This window comes from Vombatus ursinus, unplaced genomic scaffold (assembly GCF_900497805.2).
Source record: "Vombatus ursinus unplaced genomic scaffold, bare-nosed wombat genome assembly UNPS02015255.1, whole genome shotgun sequence".
NCBI lineage: Eukaryota > Metazoa > Chordata > Mammalia > Diprotodontia > Vombatidae > Vombatus > Vombatus ursinus.
This window is the reverse complement of record NW_020955033.1, coordinates 5,618,299-5,637,083: the sequence shown is the minus strand read 5'-3', so window position 1 is coordinate 5,637,083 and position 18,785 is coordinate 5,618,299. Positions and strand designations below refer to the sequence as shown.

Genomic DNA, 18,785 nt, shown 5'->3' with positions numbered 1-18,785 from the left:
TGATACTGCCCCCTCTACCCTGGGAGGAGATACTTTAACATAAAGTTAAAAGTAAGTAAATAGGTTGGAAAAAGAGCAAAAAAAAATCTGACAATGGAAACTTACTATGGTGACAGTAAAAAATTAAAACACAAACTCAGAAGAAAACAACAAAATCAAAACTGCTACATCAAGCCTCAAAAAAAAGTATGATTTGTTCCCAGACCCCAAAAGAATTCCTGAAAGATCTCAGAAAGAATTTTAATAATTGAATAAGAGAAACAAAAGAAAAATTAGGAAGAGAAATGAGACTGACACAAGAAAATCATGATAAAAGGGTCAACAACAAGGTAAAGGAGACACAAAAAAAATACTTAAAAAAATTTTTTTAAAAATAATCCAAATGGTATAAAAAGGGTACAAAAATCCACTGAAGAGAAGAACTCCTTAAAAAGCAGAATTGGCTGAATCAGAAAAAATGTAAAAAAAAATCACTGGCCATAGACTCTTCTAGGGTCCCTAGGTGATACAATGGATGGTGTGTTGGATTTAGATTCAGGCAGGCTTGAGTTCAAATAGTCCCTCCTGCTCAGATATTGTGATCCTAAGCAAGTCACTTAACCTCTGTGTGTGTGTATGTGTGTGTGTGTGTATGTGTGTATCCTTTCCCTTTTTCTTAGGAAAAGCAAATCCAGAGAATTTAAATTTTTTTTCTGCCTAACCAAGATTTCCAATACTCTCAAACAATGGAAAAATAAAGTACTGTTAATGATTTTTTAAATCAACATTAAAAAGTTAAGTTTATTTTTAATATTTAATAAATTCCAATTTAGAGGTCTCCTTGAGTCCAGGTGTCTACTGCTTCTAATCTGGGCACTGCATGATGTCAATTAAAGTCTGTCATAAATTTGTTCCTTTTTTTAAATTTCCCTTCTAAATATTTCTAGAACTTTTTGCTATTGTCCAATGTTTTCTAGGAAATCCACAAATTTTATTTTTGTCAGCTAATGTTTTATTTTTCTTCATATTATAATATTTGTTCAATGTTAATTTCTTTCTTTTTTGAGGTTTTGTTCACCTCTCCTGTCTTGTTAATCCTACCTTTTTTTTTTTTAAATCTGCTTCAGGGATAGATTTTTATTCAGAGTTTCCTCTTGATCTTCTAGTTTTTCAACATTCTCCTATATTCAAGTTTACTCCCTTTTAGAAATTCTCCTCAGTCTATTATTCTTCCATCTTGAGATGTTTCACAGTCATCCTAGGGTATATTGTTTTAGGCATCCTTAGCCTCCATGTTTTGGCACATATGTGGGTCAGTCAGACCTGGGCCCTTACACTGAATAATCTCTAAAGTAGAAGACTTTCTGTAGTCATTTCCAGGTCCTTTCCATCAGTCATAATGTGCTATTTTCTCTAAACTATAGCTCTATGTAATTCATGGCTTGTTTTCTACCCTCCCCCAAATTTCCATCTGTCAAAAGATGCTGAATAAGAACTGTAAATATCAATGTTCTCTGGCATTAATGTCTGACATTTCTAGATTATATGAAGTTTTGTCATCTTAATTTGTAGATTCAGTTGTAATTACTCATATCTGTGGCATAATTTCTTAATTTGGTTTTGAAGAAGTATATAGAATTCAATTACACATCCATCTTGTTTATCATGTGATCTGGCAAACCAGCTCAACTGGTTTATCATCATGTCCCAAATAGGTGCTCTAGGTATATATAATACATGTAGTAGCTAAAAAGTACTCACTAGGTTTGGAGTCTTACTATTTAGATACACAGCTCAGTTTTACCACTGGGTAATTTTAGTCAATTATGGTCATAGGAGCCTTATTTTCTCCCCAGTCAGTACAAAGTGAATAATAACACTTGTCCTACCTGCTTCACAATATTGTTGTGAATAAAAGAATTAAAAAGCATAAGAAAAAATAAAAAAAAGCACTAAAATCTTTATTACTCAAGAAAATAATAGCACAAAGTAAAATGAAACTTCCAAATAGTGAAAATCATCAACATAATTTGGGAACAAAGTTGTACTGGTAAGTAATTCTGTGACACATAAATAAATATATACATATATGTGTATATATATACAAATGTATGTACATACATAAATATGTAGACACACATGTATCTCCTAGAATTTTGATTATACTAAAAAGTCAGGAAACATGGATAAAAGAGTTGCAGTAAATGTCAGTGATGGTATGTAGCACCACCTCCACTAACAAAGTTATTAGTTGGAAGAATTATCTAAATGGCACAGCCCCCAAACTGACAATACTATATTATGAAGGCCAGAGATGAGGTGGAAGGATGAGTGGTTACTACAATGAAATAGGAAATAGTATTAATTGTATATTTTTTCTGAGAAGAATCAATCTGTGACTTATGTTTTCAGGATTGTAGGCATATGAAACCTTCCTCTCCATGCTCAGCGAGTGTTGGGCAAGCTTCAGCAAAATTCCTAGTGGTAAGCAGTTTGTCTTTAGAGCTCCTCTAGTCTGACACTCTCACTTTAAAGACAAATAAATGGAGGACTATGAAGATAACAGTTCTAATTGTGAAATCATCACTCTACCCACTATACCACACTGCCCATTCATACAGGCTTACCCTGAACAGCTCAGGGACCTTATTCTGACCCAGACATAATTTTAATAAACATTCACTTCCCCAAATGATAAACAAGCAGTTTTCAGATGAAGAAATTAAAGGTTATATATATATATATTATATATATATAATCATATGAAAAAATGTTTTAAATAACTATTGATTAAAGAAATACCTCTGAGTTACCACGTCACCCCTATCAGATTGGCTAACATGACAGGAAATTGATAAATGTTGGAGAAGGCGCAAAAAATTAGAAATTCCAATGAATTATTGGTGAAGTTGAAAATTGATCTAATCATTCTGGAGAGTAGCTTGGAACTACTCCTAAAGGGCTATATAACTGTGCATACCCTTTGATCCAGCAGTATCACTCTTAGGTGTATATCAAAAATAGATAAAAAGGGGAAGTGGCCCACATGCACAAAAATGTTTATAGGAGCTCTTTTTGTGGTGGAAAATAATTGGAAATTGAGGGGATGCCCATTAATTGGAGAATGGCTGAAAAAGTTGAGGTATATGAATGTAATGGAATACTATTGTTCTATAAGACATGATAGCAGGTGAATTCAGAAAAACCTGAAAAGACTTGCATGATCTGATGCTGAATGCAGTGAGCAGAACCAGGAAAACATTGTGCACAGTAACAGAAACATTGTGTGATAATCAGTTGTGATAGATTTAGCTCTTCTCAGCAATACAATGCTTCAAGACATTTCCAAAAGACTCATGATGGAAAATGCTAACCAACCACATGCAGAAAAAGAACTATGGAGTCTAAATGTATATTGAAGCATACTATTTTCACCTTTTTTGTTTTTTTGCTTTTTTTTCTTTCTCACATTTTTTCCTTTTGTTCTGATTCTTCTTTCACAATATGACTAATGTGGAAATATGTTAACATTATCTAATATTAACATATTAGATTGCTTGCTGTCTTAGGGAAGGGGAGGGAATGGAGGGAAGCAGAAAAACTCAGAATTCAAAATTTTACAAAAAAATGAATGTTGAAAACTAGCTTTTCATGTAATTTTGAAAAAATAAAATGCTATTAAATGACATAAAATAAAAGCAGAAAAAATTAAACAAATGTTCATTAAATCCCTCTTCTAGGCAAAACTTCAGGCTAGGTTCCACCAAAAAAGATAAAATTTTAAATATCTATATATAGCAATATATCATAATCCATGCCTTCAAGAATTTTATGTTTGTATAAGGGGAATACTTGACAAAGAAGTAAGACATGGTATAAAATGAGATAAAAATGAAAATAAAGTGATAAAATATTTCATAAACATTCTGAGAAATGTAAGTTCAATTTTAGCTTGAGAGAGAGATCAGAATAACCTCCAAGGATGAAGTGAAATCTGAATTCGACTGGTCAGGTGAAAGGTTGGCCTATTTAGATTCAAAACGTAGGACACTATAGAACAGGACACAAGAAAAGAAGAAAAGACAGTCTCTCTAGAATATAAAAGTAAGAAAGGAACATGCACAAAGAAGCATTAATCTAAATACACTTTGGATCCAGATTATGGAAGTTTTTAAATGTCAATTTAAATATCCTAGACAATAGGGAGTCACTAAAGGTTGTTGTATGAGAATTTATGATGATGATGATGATGATGATACCTAGCATTTATCTAAAGTTTTGTCAGTTAGAGAGAACTTTGTAGATATCCTCATTTTATTTTTTTTTAGTTTTAGTTTTCAACATTTACTTCCACAAGATTTTGAGTTCCAAATTTTCACCCCATCTCACCCCTCCCCCCACCCCAAGATGGTATGCATTCTGAATACGCCTTCCCCTAGTCTGCTTTCCCTTCTATCTCTCATGTTTTCAGATGAGAAAACGGAGGCAGACAGAAGATAAAGAACTTGCTCAGGGTCACACAGCTAGAAAGGTTCTGACATTAAAGATTGCATGGCCTAGCTTATTCATTAGGAAGATGATCTCAACACGAAGGATAAAATAAAAATGTGAGAAACTAGAAGGAAGGAGACTTATTAGGTAACTATTTTATAAGAATAAACTAGAGACAACAAAGTCTTGAACCAGTATGGCGGGAGTATGACTGACTTTTCAAAAGTAAAATGATTGATATTTTGGTGGGAAGTAGGCAATGAGGGAGAATAACAGCCAATGATCCAAAGCTTTTAAGCCTAGAAGACTTATAAGATTGTGGTACCATCCGTAGAAGTAGGGGAGTTGAAAGGACAATAAGTTCAGTATTGTTCATGTTTTGAGGTGAATCCAAATGAACGTTTTAGCTGGTTAGAATTTGAGGCTGAAACTTATGTGTGATTTCCATCAGGTGTACCGATTTACTAGTCATCTATGGAAGATCTTTTAGAGTAAATGAGTTCCAAGAAGGACATACTATAGTGAATGAATGGGGAAAAAATGTTAACAATGTTTGCTATATGCAAAGTATTTTGTTAAACACTGAAGACAAAAAGAATAAGCCAAACAGATCTGGCTTTTAATGAGTTTACATTCTAATGAGGAAATTTAGTTATTATATGCAATGATAATGATATATAATTCAGCTGCAAGCCAGATGGAAAGAATCCTTTCAGGTTGAGTGACAAAGCAGATGGGAATGCATATTTAATGTTATTTTCACTGATAAAACCATATCCCATTCTGATCATGAGCACTTCACAATGGCAAGTATTTTGGTATTGAGGGCATTATTTCCCTGTCTTGAAGAATTGTGGCTGCAATACCTACAGAGGAAATTGGAAGGTCTCATTGGGCTAGGCTAGAAGCAGAACTTTTGGCATGGGAGGGTGGGACATTGCTGTTCCTGGCGTTCTTGGGTTCAGGGTCCTGGCCTGTCTCCGTCAGAGTTTGAGGATAAGTGGTGGTGATATTTGTGTTTCTTATCACATATCTTCTGTCTCTCCATCAGAGTGCATTGTTGCTTCAAGTAGAAAGAGGATTAGGGGGCACCATTTTATAGTATTGGGAGGAAGAAGATAAAAAAAGTAGAGATGGAAAAGTAACAGTCAGATTACCAGGAATACATTTAAAGAACAGTGTAAGGGAAGGCAACAAATGAGGTTAAGAAGATATCTTTCTCTATGTCCATTAAAGTACAAGAAGAATATTTAGATGTGTGGAAATTCACCTCCTCCTTTACCCTTCAAAGGTTATCAAAATGTGAAAGAGCAAGAAAAAAAAAACAATGGGGAATGGAGATATTATTCCTGTTTTACAATATTACATATGGAGGAGGGTAAGGATGAAGCTTTGAGAGAATATAGCCACTTCTTTTTATTTTTTTAACATTCATTTAAAAAAATATTCAGTTACAAATTATCTCCCTCTAGGACCTACCCCACCCACTGAGAAAGCAAATAATATGATATCCATTGTAAATGTAAAATCATGTGTAAATCAAAATAAGGTAGATTGAGACACAATGTCCTAAGCATAATCAATTTATTAGTAAAGTGCAAATTTACCAACAAATAATATTTCAGCTTCCATAACAAAGGTAAGCTCTCTAATGATGGGGAACATCTATCTTTTATGGTTTGGGAGAGTACAGAACAACAAATAGGACTTCATAGATGGGGAGAAAGTTGTGATTGGTTAAAAGAGCTTGGCATAATGAATGGCAAAATCAATGATTGGTTAGGACTGAGATGTGGGGGACAATATGAGTGATTGGAAATGGGTAATGAAGGGCTAGCAAGAACCATTCCTTCCCTCCTGTGATTAAGTGATGTTCATTGCTTGAGTCCACCTGCAAGAATAGAGATAGTAGATCAGACATTTTTGAAGGATACTTTGGTGGTATAAAGACACTAGACTAGACTCCCTGCTGTCCACCTGCATCCTTCAAATTAACAGATTTCCTTGCTACAAAAATAGAACAGTGATTAACAAGAGAATTGGATTTCTAAACTCATTATAGGCTAGACGAATTTATGAACTAAGTTCAGAGAAAAATAACCATAAGGTATGCAGTTACTGGACAAAATCAATTGGCTACAAATAAGATCTATTTTTAAAAGACACAGAATCAATCTGATTATTTCACATGCAAATATATTGCCATATTAATCATGTTTAAAAAAGCAGGGAAAATAAGAAAGTGAAAAAACATGTTGCAATTTGCACACATTTCATCAGTTCTCTCTCTAGTGGTGGATGTAATTTTTCATCATGAGCCTTTTGAAATTGTATTACATCATTGTATCAATTAGAGTAGCTAAATTTTGCATAGTTAATCAGCATATTGATGTTCCTGTGTACAATGTTCTGATAGTTTTGCTCACCTCACATTGCATCCTTTCATGTAACAATTCCAAGATTTTTTTTTTCTGAAACCAACCCTCCCCTTGTTGTTTCTTACAGGAAAATAATGTTCCATCACAAACATAAGCTACAACTTGTTCAGCCATTCCCCAATTGTCGGATTCCCCTCAATTTCCAGTTCCTTGCTACCACAAAAATAATTGCTATAAACATTTTGTATGTGTGGATCCTTTTCCTTCTTCTTTAACCTCTTTGGGATATAGACCTAAGAGTGGTATTGCTGTCTCAAAGGGTGTGCACAATTGTATAGCCCTTTGGAAATAGTTCCAAACTGCTCTCCAGAATGGTTGGATCAGTTCAAAACTTCACCAACAATGCATTAGTGTTAAATTTTCCCACATCTTTTATTTATCATTTTCCTTTTCTGTCATATTAGCCAATCTGATGAGTGTGATGTGGTACCTCAGAGTTGTTTTGATTTGCACTTCTCTAATCAATAGTGATTTAGAGAATTTTTTCATATGACATAGAAAGTTTTAATTTCTTCAACTGAAAACTGCCTGTTCATATCCTTTGACCATTTGTCAATAGGGAAAAACTTGTATTCATATAAATTTGACTCAGTTCTCTACATTTTTTTTTTAGAAATGAGGCCTTTATCAGAAACACTGGCTGTAAAAATTGTTTCCTGGATTTCTGCTTTTCTCTAAATTTTTGTTGCATTGGCTTTGCTTGTGCAAAAAAAAAACAAAAACAAAAACAAAAAAAATTTGTTATTTTAATTCAATAAAAATTGCCAATTTTTCATTTCATAATTATCTCTGTCTCCTGTTTGGTCATAAATTCTTTCCTTTTCATAGTTCTGAAAGGTAAACTAATCCTTGCTCTCCTAATTTGCTTATGGTACCACCCTTTATATCTAAATCATATACCCTTTTTGTGCTTATCTTGGCTATCTTCATATAGAGCATACAGATTGATTCTGTGTTGGTCTATACCTTCTTATACTGATTTCCAATTTTCCCAATAGCTTTTTGTTAAATAATGAATTCTTATCCCAGAAGTTGGAGTCTTTGGGTTTATCAAACAGTAGATTACTATAATCATTGACCAATGTGTCTTTTATATCTAGCCTATTCCACTGATCCACCACTTTTTTCTTAACCAATACCAAATAATTTTGATGATTGCTGCTGTATAATACCCTTTTAGATTTGGTACAACTAGGCCACCTTCCCTTGCATTTTTTACTAATTCCTTTGATATTCAAGACCTTTTGCTCTTCTTAATGTTTTTTTATATTATTTTTCTAGCTCTAAAAATAATTTTTGGTAGTTTGATTAGTACTGCACTCAATAAATAAGTTAATTTAGGTAGAATTATCATTTTTATGGTATTAGCTAGGCCTACCTATGAACAACTGATAATTTTCCAATTGTTTAAATCTGACTTTGTGTGAAAAGTGTTTTGTTATTGTGTTCATGTAGTTCCTGGGTTTGTCTTGGCAGGTAGATTCCCCATTTATTTTAAATGGAATTTCTCTATTTCTTGCTGGTGGGCTTTGCTAGTAATATATACATATGTTGATGATTTATGTGGGTTTATTTTCTATCTTGCAACTTAGCTAAAATTGTTAATGATTTCAAGTACTTTTTTAGTTGAATTTCTAGGATTCTTTAAGTGTACCATTATATCAATTGCAAAGAGTGATAGTTTTTTTCCTCATTGTCTATTTTAATTTCTTCAATTTCTTTTTTATCTTATTGCTAAATTTAATATTTCTAGTATAATACTGAATAACAGTGGTGATAATGGGCATCCTTGTTTCACCCCTGATCTTACAGGGAAAGCTTCTATGGTATCCCTATTACATATAACGGTTACTGTTGATTTTAGATAGATAAAGCTTATCATTTTAAGGAAAACTCCATTTATTCCTATTTCCTCTATTATTTTTAATAGGAATGGGTGCTGTTTTTTGTGAAAACCTTTTTCTGCATCTATAGAGATAATCATATGATTTCTATTAGTTTTGTTACTGATATGGTCAATCACATTGATAGTTATCTTAACATTGAACCAGTCCCGCATTCCTGGTATAAATCTCACCTGGTCATAGTGTATTAACATCCTGGTAAATTTCTGTAATCTCTCTGCTAATGTTTTATTTAAATTTTTGTATCAATAGTCTTTAGGGAAAATGATCTATAATTTTCTTACCCTGTTTTGACTCTTCCTGATTTAGGTATCAGCACCATATTTGTGTCATAAAAATAATTTGGTAAGACTTTTTCACCTGGTTTTTCCAAATAGTTTATATAGTATTGGAATTTATTTTTTTAAATATTTAGTATAATTCACTTGTAAATACATTTGGCCATGAAGATTTTTTGTCTTAGGGAGTTTATTGATGGATTGTTCAATTTATTTTTCTGAAATGGGATTAAGTATTTTATTTTCTCTTCTATTAATCTAAGCAATTTATATTTTTGTAAATATTCATCTGTTTCACTTAGGTTGTCAAATTTACTGACATACAGTTGGGCAAAATAGCTCCTAATTATTGTTTTAATTTCCTCTTCAGTGGTGGTGAATTCACCCTTTCTATTTTTGATAATGGTAATTTGGTATTTTATGTTTTCTTCATTTTTTTCATTTTTTTAAATTTTCTTTGACTGATTCTTGATGTCTCATAGACTCATTAGCTTCCACATGCCCAATTCTAATTTTTAAGGAATTATTTTCTTAAATTAACTTTTTTGCATCCTTTTCTATTTGACTAATTCTAATTCTTAAGTTGTTTTCTTTATTGGATTTTTTTCCCAACTTGGCCAATTGTATTTTTTAATGAATTGTTTTCCTTTTTTTTTTTTTTGGCTGCATGATTTTTTATTTATTATTATTATTTTTATTTTAAAATGTATTTATTTTCAGTTTTCAACATTCACTTCCTCAAGATTTTAAGTTTCAAATTTCCTCCCCATCTCATCCTTCCCCTCACCCCAAGATGGCATGCATTCTGTATACCCCTTCCCCTAATCTGCCCTCCCTTCTATCTCCACCCCCCTTCTCCTATCCCCTACCCCTTCTATTTTCCTATAGGGCAGGATATATGTCAATATCCCATTTCCTGTATTTCTTATTTCCCAGTTGCATGTGAAAACAATTTTTTTAACATATGTTTTTAAAACTTTGGGTTACAAATTTTCTCCCTTCCTCCCTCCCCACTGACCCTCATTGAAAAGGCAAGCAGGCTCAGATTCCTAAAATCCAGTCACTGCTGGGATTCTTATAATCTAGCCAATAGCTTACTAATGTTCAGACTCCTTAAGAGTCTGCCTAATATGATGGATGTTCTAATGAACCTTGTCTTTGACTGAAAAGAAGGATTGGGTCAAATTCTTTCAGGCAGGACCCTCATGTAGTGATTTTGGGGTCCCAGCACCCCTGAACCCCTAAACCCCATCATTTTGGTGGCCTATATAGGGAAACTGCCTAACCCCAAGTTCTTCTCCAGCCAAGACTGGAAGGCATGTAAGCCTCCACCTTCCTCTCCTTTCTTGCTCTGCAGTTGGGGTTGCTCTCCAAGCACCAAGGCTTGGAGGTGCTTTTCTGGCAAACAGTTACAAGGCTGTCTCACACTTGGCCTGATGCTCTCAGGATCTTGGTCCATTGGGTCAGTTCAAGGCCATGGATCTGGGTACACCTTCCACAGCATAGAGGACAAGGACAGATGCCCTATCCAGAAGCATATGCCCAACTCTGTCAGTTATCTTAGAGCTAGATAATTGGGGAAAACTGCAGTTTATTTTTGGTTCCCTGAGGCTTACTTACTCCCTCCTGTGCCTCTGAATCCTCCTTCATGGAAGTTACAGGGAAAGTTAGAACAGCTAAAAATATCTTGGCAGATTCTGGAGTTTTTGTGATTGATCATTAAGGAGTTTTGAAACGCCTCCTTACAACCCTGGTCACTCTTTTTTTCCACTCCCTTCCCTTGAGTCAAAAGGGTATCTGTTAACTGCTGTCATAGGAGAAGAGAGTTTCACCCTTTTACCCCTCACCTTTGATTTTATCTTCCCCCACATGGGAAAGGAAGGGGCGGTGAGGGGCAACAGCTACATCATGGGCCCCCCTGGCAATGGCCTTGGGCTCTAGGGCAACCTTTGCCTGGCATCACACAGGTTCAGTGCATCCTGCTCAAGGTGATGAAGGTAGCCTCCAAACTTGGGTAAGCACGCTCTTTTAAATTTGTAGTTTTAACTATTAATGATGAGATGTTGATTCTCTGTGTAAAGTAATTTGAAAGTGCATTTAACAAAACTGAAGTCACCTGATTGGTAATGGGTTTGTTTCAAGTTTCAAATTGGTGAACTTTCTGTATGTTATGTCAAGCAACTTTTCATAATTTGATTACAACTAAAATAATTTAGTTATTGTTGGTTATTGTTCTAATGTGTAAACTTGCCAAAACTTGTTTGGTTTTGTCTTGCTGAGAATTTACAAGTATATAGAAATCTCTCATGATTGGCTTTTTACACCAGGACAAATTTAAGCTTGAGATGTAAATCCTGGAAAAGTTTCTCCTAAACTGTGATTAGTAAAACTTGCTGTTTGAGTTAAAAGCTCATAGGATTTTATTTTGAGTTGTCTGATGGGTCATAATCAATTAATAATCAATAATCCACCATCTGAGAGTAATACTGGTAGGAAGTCAACATTGGGAAAAGCTGAGAGGACAATTTTAGCCTTAGTTTAAGATGGGATCCTCCTAGCTCAGTTTCCCCATTATGTTCCTTTGAAAGGGAACGTTGCCCACCTGGCTATTCCTGACACTGGCTATGAAGTGGATTTCATATTGTATGGTTGGAAAACTGAATTATCTGATTCCAAACAGAACTAAGGATGTTTTATCCTCTCAAAATTGGGCCCTAAATATAGTCCCTGCTTTATATCTGGGCCCTGCAGTTTTTTCTGTCAGATTTGTGTCTTCCAGACTATGGGTCATTCACCTACAGTTGATAACAAACAATGGGTACCTGCCAATGTCCTCCCATCATTCCCTGGATGCAGCCTGTGCTTGGTTCCAGTAAACCTCCTCTTTGGGACCTCCTTGAGGCAGGGACTACATCCCTTGCCAGCAGAAAGCAGTTTCAGAAGTTGAGACCTTCACCCCTTAACAAAAGAATTTGGGTCTCATTTGTTTGAGAGGGTAATGATGGGGTTGGGATCTAGACCCCAGAAAGGAAAAACCCTGGATTTTCTCACTTGGCCAAATCTCTGGCATTCACCTGAGGCTATAATCCCATCAACTGTCCTTTCATTGTGGCTACACCCAATCTCCCAATTCTGTTAACCTAGCTTTGCCTTCCTTTGTCTTACCTCCTTATGTATGGCCCCTGACCATTTCCCACCCTAAATCCCAGCTAGGCTCCATTCTCCCTTGGCCAGGTTCAGAAAGGTCCAGGTCCCAGGAGTTCTGTTCACCCCAGTTTACTGGCCACTCCTAGGTCCCTCTCACAGGCTTTCTGCATATAAGGTCCACTTTGTCTCCATTAAGATGCTCAGATTCCTAAAATCTAGCCACTGCTGGGATTCTCATAATCTAGCCACTGGTCAGGTTCTTATATTCTAGCCAATAGCTTAGTAATGTTCAGTCTCCTTAAAAGTTTGCCCAATATGATGGATGTTCTAATAAACCTTGTCATTGACTAAAAGGAAAAAAAAACAGAAGAAAGGCAACTCGATACAGGTTATGCATGTGTACTCATGCAAAACACTTCTATAGTAGTTATGCTGTGAAAAAGTAAGTATATTTCCCTTCATCCTATCTTGTCCCCCATTTATTCTATTCTCTCTCCTTCCTCAAAAGTGTTTGCTTTTGATTATCCCCTCCCCCAATCTGCTGTCCCCTCTATCATCCCCCTGCACTTTTGTCCCCTTCCCCCCTTATTTTCCTGTAGGGTAACATAGATTTCCATACCCAATTGTGTGTGTTATTCCCTCCTTAAGCCAAATCCTATGAGAATAAGGTTCACTATTCCCTCTCACCTTCCTCCATTTCTGCTCCATTGTAAATGTCTTTTCTTGTCTGTTTCATGTGAGATAATTTACCCCATTCTACCTCTCCCTTTCTCCTTCTACCAATATAATCTTCTCTCACCCCTTAATTTTATTTTCCAGATATCATCCCTTCATCTTCAACTCACTCTATGCCCTCTATCTATCTATCTATCTATCTATCTATACATACGTATAATTTTCCCCTCCCCCTACCCAAATACTGACAAAGGACTCATAAGTTACAAATATCATCTTTCCATGCCATATGTAAACAGTTTAACCTTAATAAGTGTCTTATGATTTCTATTTCCTGTTTACCTCTTCACGGTTCACTTGAGTCTTGTATTTGAAAGTCAAATTGTCTATTCAGCTCTGGTCTTTTCATCAAGAATGCTTGAAAGTCCTCTATTTCACTGAATGGCTATTTTTACCTTGAAAGATTATACTCAGTTTTGCTGGGGAGGTGATTCTTGGTTGTAATCCTATCTCCTTTGCCCTCCAGAATATTACATTCCATGCCTTCTGATCCCTTAATGTAGAAGCTGCTAAATCTTGTGTTGTCCTGATTGTGTTTCCACAATACTTGAATTGTTTCTTTCTGACTGCTTGCAATATTTTCTCCTTGACCTGGGAACTCTGGAATTTGGCTACAACATTCCTAGGAGTTTTCTTTTGGGGATCTCTTTCAGGAGGTGATCGGTGGATTCTTTCAATTTCTATGTTGTCCTCTGGTTCTAAAATATCAGGGCAGTTTTCCCTGATAATTTCTTGAAAGATGATGTCTAGGCTCTTTTTTTGATCATGGCTTTCAGATAGTCCAATAATTTTTAAATTCTCTCTCCTGGATCTGTTTTCCAGGTCAGTTGTTTTTCCAATGAGATATTTCACATTCTCTTCTATTTTTTTCATTCTTTTGGATTTGTTTTACAATGTTTTGATTTCTCATAAAGTCACTAGCTTCCAATTGCTCCATTCTAATTTTTAAGTAAGTATTTTCTTCAGTAAGCTTTTGGACTTCCTTTTCCATTTGGCCAATTTTGGCTTTTTGGCCCTCTTTTGCTATTTGGGTTAGGCTATTTTTAAGGTGTTATTTTCTATTTTGGGGGGGTCTCCTTTAGCAAGCTGTTGACTTGTTTTTTCATGATTTTCTTGCATCACTCTCACCTCTCTTCCCAGTTTTTCCTTTACTTCTCTAACTTGATTCTCAAACTCATTTTTGGGTTGTTCCATGACCTGGGACTGACTGATATTTTTCTTGGAGGCTTTGGATGTAGGAGCTTTGAGTTTATTGTCTTCTTCTGGTTGTATGTTTTGATATTCTTTGTTGCCAAAGAAAGATTTTATCATCTGATTTTTTTGGACCTTTATTTATTCATGATCCCAGTCAATTACTTGAGTTTTAAACTCTTTGTTAAGGCAGGGGTCTGCTTCCAGTGTGGAAAATGTGCTGTCCCAAGCTTCAGGGGTTTTATGCAGCAGTTTTCAGAGATACTTCTAGGGACCTGTAAATATTCAGTTTTTTCAATATGTCAGCCCTTTCAAGATAAGGGTTGAGGTGTTTATTCCTTTCCTGGCCTGTGTTCTGGTCTATGAGTGACTGCAAGCACTCTTTTCTGCCTTGGAACTGTGAGGAATATTGCCTCTCCACTCCCACTATAAGCTCTACCACACTAGAACTCCTCCTCACCCCAGGTTTGCCACCCAGAACAGTAACCCAGATACAAACATGGGCAAAGCAAGAGAATCCTGCACCAGCAAAGAGATCTCTGCCATTCCTCTTTGATCAGCCACTCTGTTCTCCCTCAGTCTGTGGGTCAGAAGCTCAGGAAGCAGCTGCCACCCCAGGGCCATGCTTAGGCACTGGACCTGGGACCCCACTTCTCTCTCTCTCTCTCACCACATTCACAGACCTTTCCCACTGACCTTCTAAGTTGTCTTTGGTGGTCATGGGTTGAGAAGTCTGGAAATCACAGCTACCTGTGATTCAGTCCTCTGAGTCCTGTTCCAGGTTCACTGAAGTCTGCCTTACCAGCATGCTACACCAAACTAAACTTCTCTCCCTGCTTGGTGAGATATACCTTCCTGATCAACCAGGTTGTCTTGGGCTGGAAATTTGTTTCACTCTGTCTTTTTGTGGGTTCTGCTGCTTTAGAATTTGTTTAGAGCCATTTTTAATAGGTATTTGCAAGGGTTTGGTGGAAAGCTCAAACAAGTAACTGCTTTTGCTCTGCCATCTTTGCTCTGCCCCTCCCAACTCGACTTTCAACAAGGTTGTCCTGAAAAGGCTGTTCATGAGCTGGATCAAAGAGCCCCCCCATCCCTGTCCTGAATGATCAGGAAAATGAAGCTGCCCAGCAGGGAGAATAACACAAGCTGTGTTTGTTGGGACTGTGATGGATGATGTGGGGATCCAGGACATCCCCAAGCTGAAGGTGTGTACCCTTCATGTTGCTAGCAATGCCCAGAATTGCATCCTCAAGGCTGGTGGGAAGATCCTTACCTTTGACCAGCTGGCCATGAGCTCACCCAAGGGCTGGAGCACTGTCCTACTGTTTGGTCACCTGAAGGGCCGACAGGTGTACAGGCATTTTAGGAAGGCACCAGGCATTTCCTACAGCCACACCAAACCATATGTCAGATCTATGGGCCAAAAGTTTGAGTGTGCCAGGGGCTGCTGTGCCTGCCAGGGATATAAAAACTAACTCCCTTCTTCCTTGTTATAGTAAAGATTTTTGGACAACAACAACAAAAAAGCAATTCAAAATTCAAATAAGAGAAAATGATGAAAAATTAGAAAAAAATGAAATCAATTTAAGAAAATTATGAAAAGATAGTTAACCAATTAACAAAAGAGAATCAAAATTATAAGGAAGAAAATAATTAATTGAAAACTAGAATTGGGCAAGTAGAATCAAATGACATTATAAGACTCCAAAATATAATAAAACTAGAAAAAACATAAGAGAATATGAAACATCTCATTATAAAAAACAACTGATCAGGAGAACATATCAAGGAGAGACAATACAAGAATTGTCAGATTACCTGAAAGTTACGATAAAAAAATTTTGAATACAATATATAAGAAATTGTTAAGGAAAGTTGCCCTGAAGTTCTAGAACAAGAAAATAAAGTAAAAATAGAAAGAATCCACTGATCACCAGCTGAAAGAGATCCTAAGAAGAAAGCTTACAGGAATATCATAGCCTAGTTTCAAAATTCCCAGATTAAAGAGAAAATATTGCAGTGGAACTTCTCACTCCAATGCTTCCACAAGCTCTGCTATTCTAGTCCTCCTCCTCATTCTAGGACTGCTACCCAGGACTGTGACCCAGATCCATGTATGGATGAAACAATGGAGTGATTCCTCAGTGCTAGCAAAAAGACCCCTGTGATCTCCTTCTGACCAGTTGTTCAACTCCCTTACCATCTGTGGGCTGAGAGCTCTTGCTGCTGCTACTGATTCAGTGGCTCCCAAGGCTTGCTCCTGATTTGCTTGGGCTGATTCTGTGCTTGCCCAGCCTATGCTGGACTGTATTCCACTCTTATCCAGGTGTTGCCTACTTTCCCTGCTGGTCTTCGAAGTTACCTTTGATGTCTGTGGGCAGAGAGGTCTGCATACTGCCATTGCTGCCACTGATTCAGTTGCCCTAAGACCAGATTTGCTAGTGGCAGGTCTATGCTGACATGGCCTACACTCTTCTCTTATCCTGGTGCAACAGATCTTTCCTGTTGACTTTATGAGTTGTCTTGAACTGAAAAATTGTTTCACTTCATCTTTTTGTGGGTTAAGACACTCTATAATTTGTTTAGAGTCATTATTTAAAGGCATTTGGGGAAGAGCTCAGGTGAATCTCTGCCTTTACTCCACCATCTTGGCTCCACCTTTTGTTGTCATTATCTTTAATGAAATCATTGAGTGTTCCTACGAGGTTTGTTCTTTGTCCCACTTATTCTTTAAGATTTCTTTATTTAGTTTTCAATTAATTTTTAATCTATTTCCATTGTTCTTCCTTGAATGTAATTTTATTGCATTATAATTTACAAAGAATTCATTTAATATTTCTTTTTTTCTGCATTTGTTGCCCAAATATATGGTCAATTTTTGTGTATATGTCATATACCACTGTAACAAATGTATATTTATTTCTATTCCCATTCCATTTTCTCCAGAATTCTATCATATCCAACTTTTCTAAAATTCTATTCATCTCCTTAACTTCTTTTTTTGTTTTTATTACATTTTTCTAGTTCTGAAAGGGAAAAGTTGAGGTTGCCCATGAGATAGATTCACTCTGTATCTTCTTCTGTAACACATTTAACTTTTCCTTTAAGTATTTGGACACTATACTATTGGTGCATATTTGTTTGGTATTGCAATTATTTCATTGTCTGCAGTACCTTTTAGCAAAAATGCAGTTTCCCTGCTTATATCTTTTAATTAGATTTATTTTTGACTTTGCTTTGTCGGAAATCATAATTGCTACCCTTGCTTTTTTTTTACATCAGGTAAAGCATAATAGATTCTTTTCCAATCCCTTACCTTTGTTCTGTGTGTATCTCTCTGCTTAAAGTATGTTTCTTTTAACCAACAAGTTGTCAGATTTTGTTTTTTAATCCCTTTCACTTGCACTTTCCTTTTATGAGTTCATCCCATTCACATTCACAGTCATGTTTACTGTGTATTTCTCTCCATCCAATTTCTCCCTCTGTTTATCCTCTCTCTTTTTACCCTGTCCTTCCTTAGAAATATGTTCTGATTCTGACCACCACTTCCCCCAATCCACTTTCTCTTCTGTCACTGATCCCCTTCTGTTATCCCCCTTTCCTACCTCCCTGCAGGAAAAGATACATTTCTATACTCAAATTAGTTTGTATGTTATTCCCTCTTTGAGACAATTCTGCTGAAAGCAATGTTCAAGCATTACCCACCAATCCCCCATTATTTCATTTATCTCTTTTATGTGAGAAAAAGTCTCATATTCCATTTCTCCCTTTACTCTTCTTCTAGTTTATCACTCTTTCTCACTTTCATTTTTATATATTAATTTTTTGGTTAGGCATTCGGGGGTAAGCGACTTTCCCAGGGTCACACAGCTAGTAAGTGTCAAGTGTCTGAGGCTGGATTTGAACTCAGGTCTTCCTGACTCCAAGGTTAGACCTCTATTCACTGTGCCGCCTAGCTGCCCCTTTTTATATAATTTTTTGAGTCTTGTATTTAAAATTTAAACTTTTTTCATCACTTCTAGTCTTTTCAGGAATGCTGAAAAGTCCTCTACTCCATTAAATATACATTTCTCTTGAAGGATTACACTCAATTTTGCTGGGTAATTTATTCTTGGTTGTAATCCTCATTCCTTTTTCCTCTATAATATCACATTCCTAGTGCTCTCTACCCTTTATTGTAAAAGCTAGTGGGTCTTATGTCATCCTGAGGGTGGTTTTACAATATTTATATGGTTTCTTTCTGGCTGCTTGTAATATTTTCTCCTTGACATGGGAGCTCTGGAATTTGGCTATACAATTTCTAGGAGTTTGCATTTTGGGATGTCTTTCAAGAGGTGATTAGTTCATTCTTTCTATTTCTATTTTTCCTTCTATTTCTAGGGTATCTGGGCATTCTTCCCTGATAAATTCTTGAAATATGATATCTAGACTGTTCTTTTAATCATAGCTTTGGTGTAGTCTAATAATTTTTAAATTATCTCTCCTCAATCTATTTTTCAGGTCAGTTTTTTTTCCAATGATACTTTTTTTTTTCATTGTTATACTTTGTTTTATTGTTTCTTGATGTCTCATAGAGTCATTAGCTTTCATTTGCCCAGTTCTAATTTTTGATGAATTATTTT

At 35.9% G+C, this 18,785-nt stretch overlaps 1 pseudogene; it reads left to right on the top strand.

Moving 5' to 3' along the window:
- Positions 1 to 15,176: 15,176 nt before the first annotated feature.
- On the top strand, positions 15,177 to 15,638 carry LOC114031734 (annotated as a pseudogene).
- Positions 15,639 to 18,785: the final 3,147 nt, after the last annotated feature.